General features: G+C 32.3%; 1 long non-coding RNA gene across 5 annotated transcripts; it reads right to left on the reverse strand.

Annotated features, from left to right (window-relative positions):
• Positions 1–213: 213 nt before the first annotated feature.
• LOC128920097 (uncharacterized) lies at positions 214–8,930 on the reverse strand. Of its 5 annotated transcripts, none has more exons than XR_008470228.1 (5): positions 8,798–8,930; positions 1,027–1,130; positions 572–963; positions 365–510; positions 214–300 (listed from the first exon to the last, which is right to left on the reverse strand). It is a non-coding gene; the product is annotated as an uncharacterized LOC128920097 (long non-coding RNA). The 5 variants fall into 5 exon arrangements; XR_008470227.1 differs by having other exon boundaries at positions 1,027–1,907; positions 8,798–8,916; XR_008470225.1 differs by having other exon boundaries at positions 1,027–3,688; positions 8,798–8,909.
• Positions 8,931–9,208: the final 278 nt, after the last annotated feature.

Here is a 9,208-nt window from a genome sequence, read left to right on the forward strand (position 1 = left end):
CTTCAGCTTTATAATATTAGTATAGATATCATGCCATTTAGGTGTTTATTATTATATTTAATTTATACATGTATTATCGTACTATACTATATACATATGTAAAACGTATTGAATAGTTGAACAATTTTTACTATCTGACAAAGGCTGGAGGAAGAGTGGCAAATGTCAAATACCCCGTGCGGCCTGGAAGTGTAAGCTGCGCACATTATGTGAAGACTCTTTTGGTTTCTTTCGGAGTTTTTATAAGATCTGTTCTTTCATTAATTTCACTAGTACTAGATTCATCTGGGAGGAGGGTTTCTATAAAATATAAAGTAAAATTTGAATATTTATAAAGTTTGTAATAAATGTTGGTAATAATTACCTTATGTTTCCGTTCAAGTCTTAACATCCATGCTCTTGCTGTAGTATTTCCATTGAACTAATTTCGGTGAATTTATGTCCTTGTAAAGCGATACAACAACGTTATGATTCCTCAATACAAGGTGAAAATGAATCAAAAAAGTCCTCCTAATTAAACATACAAAAAGTTTTTAAATTTCTATGAGCACAAACATTCACTTAAATTTACCCTTTAATTTCTGTGTTTTAGCTGCTAATGGCACGGCCAAGTGCCGGTAAGCTCAAAGATACTGAAACTGCTTTGCCCTCTAGCTCATTGGCAAAACCCAGTTGACACACGTCGCGATGATAAACGGTTACAAAATCACCTAAACCATGTCGTTCCAATTCTCGTGCTTGTGTTGACCAAAAGGTTTAATTGGACGTAAAAAAGTGTCATTAAACCTAATACATACATATCTGGTGTGTAAATGATTTGTGTTCCATGTAGCAGCGTTTGCATCCATAATTCTGGATTTGCTTGCAGCACATATTCCAATGCTTCGAAAGTTCTACGCTGCTATCATAAGTGACACCAATAAGTTTGCGTACCTTTAACGCGCCGTATGAGATTTGAAATATCTGTATGGAAAATGAATTAGAATTTAAGGCAAGACAATATTATTATATTCAACAATTCTTTACGTATTCAATAGTTTCGCCCTTGATGTTGACCATTGTTGGCGTCGCTTCTATTGCGTGCTTCGAATTGACAGTGAAGTACGAGGGCTGCTGTATATATTTCTGGCCTAATAATGAAAATAGGAATATTTATTAACGAAAATGGTTTTATTGTTTTTCAAAATATTCTCCATCAAGATTTATACACTTTTGCATGCGCTCAAACCAATTTTCGAAGCACTTTTTTTGAGCGATTGTCAAATTATGAGGGATCCAACAAGAACAAAGCTTTTTTACGGCCAGGTATTCATGCAATATCGAATGTATGCTGGTGGGAGAAATGCATAGGCATGCCTCTATCTGAAGGTATGTTACATGACGGTCTTGCATTATCAGCTCACGTACGGCATCGATGTTTTCTGGCACAACGGCTGTTTTTGAACGACCTTCACGGAATTCGTCTTTGAGCCACGATTGAATTCGTTGTACCAGTTTTTCACAGTGCTATAGGATGGTGCTTCATAGCCATACGAAGATTTTAGTTCATCGATGCACTCTTGTCGCGATAATCCACGTCGAAAGTTGTGAAAAATGATCGCACGAAAATGTTCACGAGTTAATTCCATTTTTTGGCCGAGATAGATTTTTTAATTCCCTGTAAATAAAACAATTCACGATTAAATGACAAAACGTTCTGAGTGATGTTATGCTAAAAAATGTCAAACTTTCCAATGGAAATGTCAGATTGCACCTGGCAACACTAAGTGCTTCATAGCCATACGAAGATTTTAGTTCATCGATGCACTCTTGTCGCGATAATCCACGTCGAAAGTTGTGAAAAATGATCGCACGAAAATGTTCACGAGTTAATTCCATTTTTTGGCCGAGATAGATTTTTTAATTCCCTGTAAATAAAACAATTCACGATTAAATGACAAAACGTTCTGAGTGATGTTATGCTAAAAAATGTCAAACTTTCCAATGGAAATGTCAGATTGCACCTGGCAACACTTAGTGTTGCCTAGGCCAGAAATATATGTATATAGCAGCTCTCGTATTACAGTATCACCCTCTTCAATTCCATCTTTTGCGTGGTTCAATAATTTAAACTTCAATTAGTCTGCAGATCACTGATTTAAATTAAACACGCAAAATATAATAATACTTCACAAGCAGCCATGATATAGCTCAAAACAAAACTTGTTTAAATACACGAGAACTTGGTTGTTTCTTTCTCTAATCCAAGCGAGGTAATTGCAGAAGAATAGTACAGTTCAGTTTGATTCAAGTAATTATGTTGTATCCTCCGAAAATTACCAAATTACCTCAATTCATTAATTTTTTAGTGAACAATAAGTTGGAAATTTTCTGGCAGTTCAAGGCATTGCGTATTTTGTTGTAGCTCTATTCTACAGTTCCCTAACAATTTTTTCGGACAATATTTGTGTAGGTGGATTTATTTGACGTTGTACGGTATTGTAGTGTTTCAACAATTCGCAATAAAATTTATTGTTTTGTAAACAGACTGTCGTTAATCACCAGGCAGTAGCCATTGAAAATTTTATCGTCGCCGATAAATTAACATGCAAAAATTTTACAAAGCTTTATTCCCATATCTTTATTGGTGATGACAGAAAGTTATGTTAGATTTCCACCCAATTTGGATCAAGAACGCCAAAGAGTCACTACTCAATGCCACGGTCATTGCCCATTTTCAGAGTGAAGTTTTTCTCAACTATCTTTACTATTAAATTTACTTCTTTTGAAGTTCTTTGTCGGCTTTGGACAACTTTCTTTTGGGCTAAGGTCTCGCCAATTTACCTTAAGAAATTTATAACTTAATTTTGCTTAGTTTTGTTTAATTCCTTTTTTTCTCAAAATGCTTAACGGATTTTGACCATATACTAACCTTCTCATAGTGGGGTTTAATAAGAGTGACATATTGAGATTGACTTCAAAATTGCATCAAGTTAACGCAAAAAATTATTTATTTGTACTAGACCTTATATTATTATGCCGAGGAATGAATGGTTCAGTGAAATATGAATCGAACTGTGTTTTAACACAGGTGAACAGAATAAATAATTTTTAAGGAATATGATAATTCTTTATTTCCAGGTATCAGCCATCCAACGGTTGGGAGTTGAAACCTTTGAATAAATTATTTGGTCTAAGTCAAAATTACTTACCATCGGTCGAATGTTATAACCACCCGGGGGGATTTTTAAGGTGTCACCCTCAATCAAAACTTTTAAAATAAAAAAGTAATAATCATTTACATTTTATTAAAACACGAGTATTACAAATATTAGTATATAATGTGAAAAAATTAAAAATTCTTCCTTCAAGCTTTGACACTTGCAAACTCCGAAATCTTGTCTTCAAAATTTATATTTTGTGTTGCTTCATGTTCTATCATTAAAATACCAAGATTGTTTAATCCGGTTTCAGTCATTGTAGACCGCAAGTAATTTTTAATTAATTTTAATTTGCTGAAACTTCTCTCACATGAAGCGACTGATGCATATATTGTCATAAATAACTTTAGTGCGACCGTTAGATTCAGAAGAGATGCTGTAAAATCCCATTCCACAATGAATTTCAAATAGTCCAGCGTCACCCAATTAGAGACAGTAATATTAACCGCTTTTAAAAGTCTTCTCAATTTCTAAAAGTAGTTCTGTTTCTGATATTTCATCGTAAAGGTTAGTAAATTTTGATATAGCAAATTATGAGGCACATATTTACGCACATATACATGTAAACAAATTTACAAACATCATGCGTATGGTTCTTTCGATTTTGTTTACAATTACAAATTATGCGCGAACATTTATTCTTTTGGTATATTATAATTTCAATTTTAATAACCAAAGAAAATAAATATACATATGTACATATTTATACTAATATTATAAAGAGGAAAAGTTTGTTTTTTTGTTTGTTTGTCTCGAATAGGCTCCGAAACTACTGAACCGATTTGAAAAATTCTTTCACCTTTGGAAAGCTATACTATCCCTGAGTGACATAGGCTATAGTTAGTTTAAAAAAAAAATAGGGATCCCTACCAAAACTCCGATAACGTAAAAAAATACCAAAAAACTGTCTTTAATCGCGAATGCTGCGAAAACGATTGAAGATATAACAAAGTTTGTAGAACTTATCATTATCTAAAACAAACATCGACGTCATATCTCTAACTATTATAGCGATTTTATATAAAAAAATTAATTAAAATACCACTACTTGAAAAGGCTTTTTATTTACACCTTAGTATTAATCCTTATCGAAATAAATGATTTTTTAGTTTAAGATCGCTTCAAAACCTTTATACATATAACTTTTTGAATTTTTAGATTCTGACATTCCATTCAAAAGATATCACGAGTTAAAAATTTTGAAAACCCGCTCGGTGGCTAACTATGCGTTGTAGAGTTGTAGGCGTCACTCGGGCACGGAGGTACGGGAGGGGGGTTAAGATCACTCGACCCTACTGAATGGTCGTGTGCGGAATTAAAAAAAATTGTCGCTTGATAGTAATATAATATACAAATGAATTGCTGTTCGTTTGTGCCGCAAAAAAACGAGAACGGCCAAACCGATCTGGCTAATTTTAGTCTTGAAATATTCGTGGAAGGCCAGAAAAAGACAAGAAAGTGAGTAAATATGGAAAAATTGCGAGGAAGATAATAATAAGAGACTTTTATTCGAGTTCACAAGAAAAATATAAAAAGAGAAAACAAAAAAATTATATTTTGAAGGTTATCATTGTTGCTTTGTTAAAATAGTTTTGTTATAGTTCAATTGTATAAGGTTGTGTCGATAGCTCAAAACAATTTGTAATAAATAAGGAAAGGCTAAGTTCGGGTCTAACCGAACATTTTATACTCTCGCAATTTATTGATTGGCATAAAGTCCAATAGAAAATATATAGTATATGAGGACTGATGTAATTCCAGAACCAATTTCACTCATTTTCACCACCAAGGTTAACGGGAATAGGGGCAACTTGGCACCTGTTAGTAGGCAAACAAACGGCACATTCGGCCTTGAAATTACTCCTGAAATTGCAAATGAACGAAACACCAGTCGGCAAAATCGCCAAAAATAGCGCTATAATGAAGATTTTCCAAATACAGTATACTCTCGGAAAGTAAATTCTCAGAAAGTAAATAATCGCGGAAAAGTTAATCACCTTTAAGATTACACATGCACCTCGAAAAAGTAAATTTTTTAATTTACTTTTAATTTACTTTTCAGAGAGTGTGATAAAAAATTTGAAACGAAGCAAGCAGCGTTTTTTATGATGTTGCAAAAACACTTACTCTCTTGTTTATCGCGTCTTTTTAGTAAATAAACTCTCCTACTTGATCCACTGGTTTAAAAATGAAAACGATGCAAATCAGAATTGTCGTACAAAAATGGTCAGAAAATATATTGCAAAAGAAAAAAAACAAAAGAATATTCAAGATTTTTTCTCTTCATAGTAAATACATATGTATGTATGTAAATGTAAATATGTTTTTCATGTAAATCCATATGTTTTATTGAAGCAAATAAATGAATGAATTTTTTAAGTTTAAAAATGCATTTAATATTATAAAAACAGATAATTTATGTATATATTTGGAAAAGTAAATTATTCGAAAAAGTAAATTGCCCAAAATACCAATCGATTTACTTTTCGAGAGTATACTGTATTCAAGAAGTCGCTGGAGGTACTGCACAGGACTTTAAAAGATCTTGATTGTCGATGAACGTTTTTGGTGGAGCCAGGATTCTGTTAGCAGGTGATTTACGCCAGACTCTTCCAATTATTCCTGGATCAACTGTTACTGACGGGCTAATCGCATGCCTAAAATCATTTAATTTGTGGCGACACATAAAGAATCGCCAATTAACAACTAACATATGAGTGTTTTTGCAACATGAAACCGCAATATGATAACCATAAATGACTGATTGAATGATCTATATTGGTGGTAAAAAAAAGATATCAATGATCTTAATGCGACAATTTAGAATTTCGGCCAAAGACACAGCTACAAACCAGGATGACCAGAGAACTTACAACATAGAGAAGGTGCATTTTGATTTTTGTATGAAGTTCGATACGGTCATTTACAGAGTTTGTAATTGGCTAGTAGGGAATTCACCATTCGCTCGTTACTCGTTATTATTTAACAGAATTGACTGCCGGGGAATGAACATTTGTGATGATTGGCATTTTGATGTGATATGCCCATGCTTTGATATGATAAACTATTTTGACTTTTTATAAATTTTAACGGATTAATAGGATTTTTTCTGCTCATAAATAATATTTAAAAGAATTTGTAGGAAAATAAATAAAAATTTATTTCAACACAGTTGATCTCCTTTTTGCACGGTTAGCTGGGACATTAAATTACTCGTGTAAAAAAAACCGTGCAAAAAAAATCAAATTTTTATATAAAACTCACTATTGGGACCAATTTATGAAAAAAATCGTGCAAAAAATAGAAAACGTGTAAAAAAGATCTAATTTTACATGAAAATCTATCTATTCGTACAGTGAGAATTTTCACTGTTGTTGTTGTTATAGGCTTTTCCGGTTTTATATATATGTACATATTACTGTTAGAAGGAACAAACAACAACTATTCTGGGAATGGTAAAAAAATAATACATTTCAAAGTTCCGTCATTAATCGCTGTGTCTTCTTTACTCTTACTTCTTCATACAGCTTCATTTATTTGTTTACGTATTGAACTTTTTGCAACCTTTTCAATGGCTTTCGAATCTAAGATTTGTATTTTTTAGTTTAAACCTAATTTAGAATTTATTAAATTCTATTAACAGCAATAGATTTGTGACGTATGGAATTTTGATTTTATTGCAAAAAAGTATACAATTAAAATAAAAAATCCGTGTAAAAAAAGTGAAACCGTGTAAAAATGGTAACTGGGAAGTGTTCAAAAACACCGTGTAAAAAAAAATCGTGCAAAAAAAAAACCGTGTAAAAAGGAGATCAACTGTATTTCGGTTTTCGCGGAGATGTGCGCGACGCTTGCGCTTATGAGTGAAGTCCCTTTGCTTTGTTGTTGATACGCATGCGTTTATGAATGAATATGTTATTGTAATGTTTTGTTGTAGGCGAGTGTTTTTCTGAAGATGTGTCGAAGTAACAAATGTGAGGAATGTAGATTTGTATGTTCACATTTATACGCATGTACATATGTACATATATATTTCTGCACGCGTATGGTAGTAAAAATATTTGAACATATTGTTATGAATTTTGCCGACGGCAAATCAATTATTGTTCGAGTCCATAATGATATTATAGATTATTATATAGTTTATTTTACTAATTAAAGCATAAGGCAAACTTTTTAATCAGATATAAATAAAAATTAAATAAATACAACATATATTATAACAATGAAATGAAAAATATCAATTATTTATGAATAATAAATACATTTAATAAAACATGACTTTCAGAATTGCCTACCATCAATTGAGAAATTTTCGCACAATCGAATCAGTGAATTATCATACATCCATTCCCATATATTTTCCTATTTTGCCTAACCATCGAATTCCCTAGTTGAGAAAGGGCAACAGGTTCGACGCTCATCATAAACATAATTTTTCATTCATTTTATTAATAATTTTGTAAAAATAAGATTTTAATTAGTAATTATATTAATTTAGAAAGTAGTATAAAAAAATTAAAAATAAAAAGAAATAAAAATTTAATTACAATTGAAAAACATCACACGATTATTTCGTGTGCCAGCGTATTCTCGTTTTACAGATTTCCTTCTGCTAAAACTGAATTCGCTGTTAACTTTTCATGTGGTGAGTTCCCCAGTAACGTGGTAAATTCCCTAGTACACTTCTTTCAGACTTGACTTTCATTCCCAGTCGAACCTGCACCTTCTCTATGTTGTAAGTTCTCTGATCTAACTTCGTTCAAACTGAGCAAGATGAGATCAAACGGAAGCAGCGAGTAAAAGCAAACACATCAAATATTATTATACATACGACAAGCACCTTTTACTCAAAAAATCGAGTTCGAGCTCAAGCTCACGTTATATGCATGGGGCCCAATAACTTAACTTCGCTTGACGTAAAACAGAAATGCAAAAAACAAAAAAAATGTTTTCTTATTTGTTATGTGCACCTCTTTTGCGACGAAATACCTTTTCGCAACGCTTGAACCGACTCAAATGATGGAGAAATTTGAACTTGGCACTCTTTTCGCCATCGTTTAAATTTTTACATTTTTTTGATGTCAGCAATTTTGAACAAGTAAGGAAAGGAACAAGTAAGTTCGGTTGCAGCCGAACCTTTTATACTCTCGCAATTTATTGCTATATTTTTGTGTAAAGATAGCACACAATTTTACCCATATATTCGGCATAAAGTCCAATAGAAAAACGAAAATCATCATATATAGTATATAGGCAGAGGTAATTCCTAAATCGATTTCACTCATTTTTATCACCAACATACATTATATCTGAGAGTATATGCTCAATTAATTTGGCTAAGATATTTCACATATTAACTATTAAGCCCGTCGCATTTTCCTATAATTAGCTATATGAGAGCTACGGAAAGTTATGACCCGATTTTAACCATTTCTGGTACAGAGACACACTTTTAGAAGAAAACGATTTCCTCTAAATTAAATTGAGATATCTGAGAGGTTTACTGATATTTTCGGCACTGAGTTCTTCATATTCGATATCCGGGGCATTGAAAAGTTATAGTCCGATTTCGACAATTTTTTCACAAGTGATACCTTTATTTTTTGTTGTACATTGCTGCATCAACTTCCAGATTCATAACTCCTGCGATATTTTGCTGCACGAGAACAACTGTTCAATACGATTGAGGGGAATAACAAGTTGTCGTAATAATAGTAATTAATCAATTTCACTAAAGAACAATCCAGTCTATCAATAAATAAGCATTGATCGGTGCAACTTTCTTCTTCATATCTATCACATAAACACTCTAAATACTCAGCGATAAAGCAGGCACTTGAACGAGTCAATTTAATGTTAAGTAGTTTTGACAAAAGAAAAAATTTCCTCGAACTGCTATACACTATTCAACTTCACTTTGATTAGCTTTATTTTGCCGGGAACTGAATAACAATGGCTAGTTTTGTTATGTTGCTTCTTTTAAATTTGTATTATGTTTTTGTTTT

The sequence above is a fragment of the Zeugodacus cucurbitae genome, chromosome 3 (assembly GCF_028554725.1).
Source record: "Zeugodacus cucurbitae isolate PBARC_wt_2022May chromosome 3, idZeuCucr1.2, whole genome shotgun sequence".
In the NCBI taxonomy this organism is placed as follows: Eukaryota; Metazoa; Arthropoda; class Insecta; order Diptera; family Tephritidae; genus Zeugodacus; species Zeugodacus cucurbitae.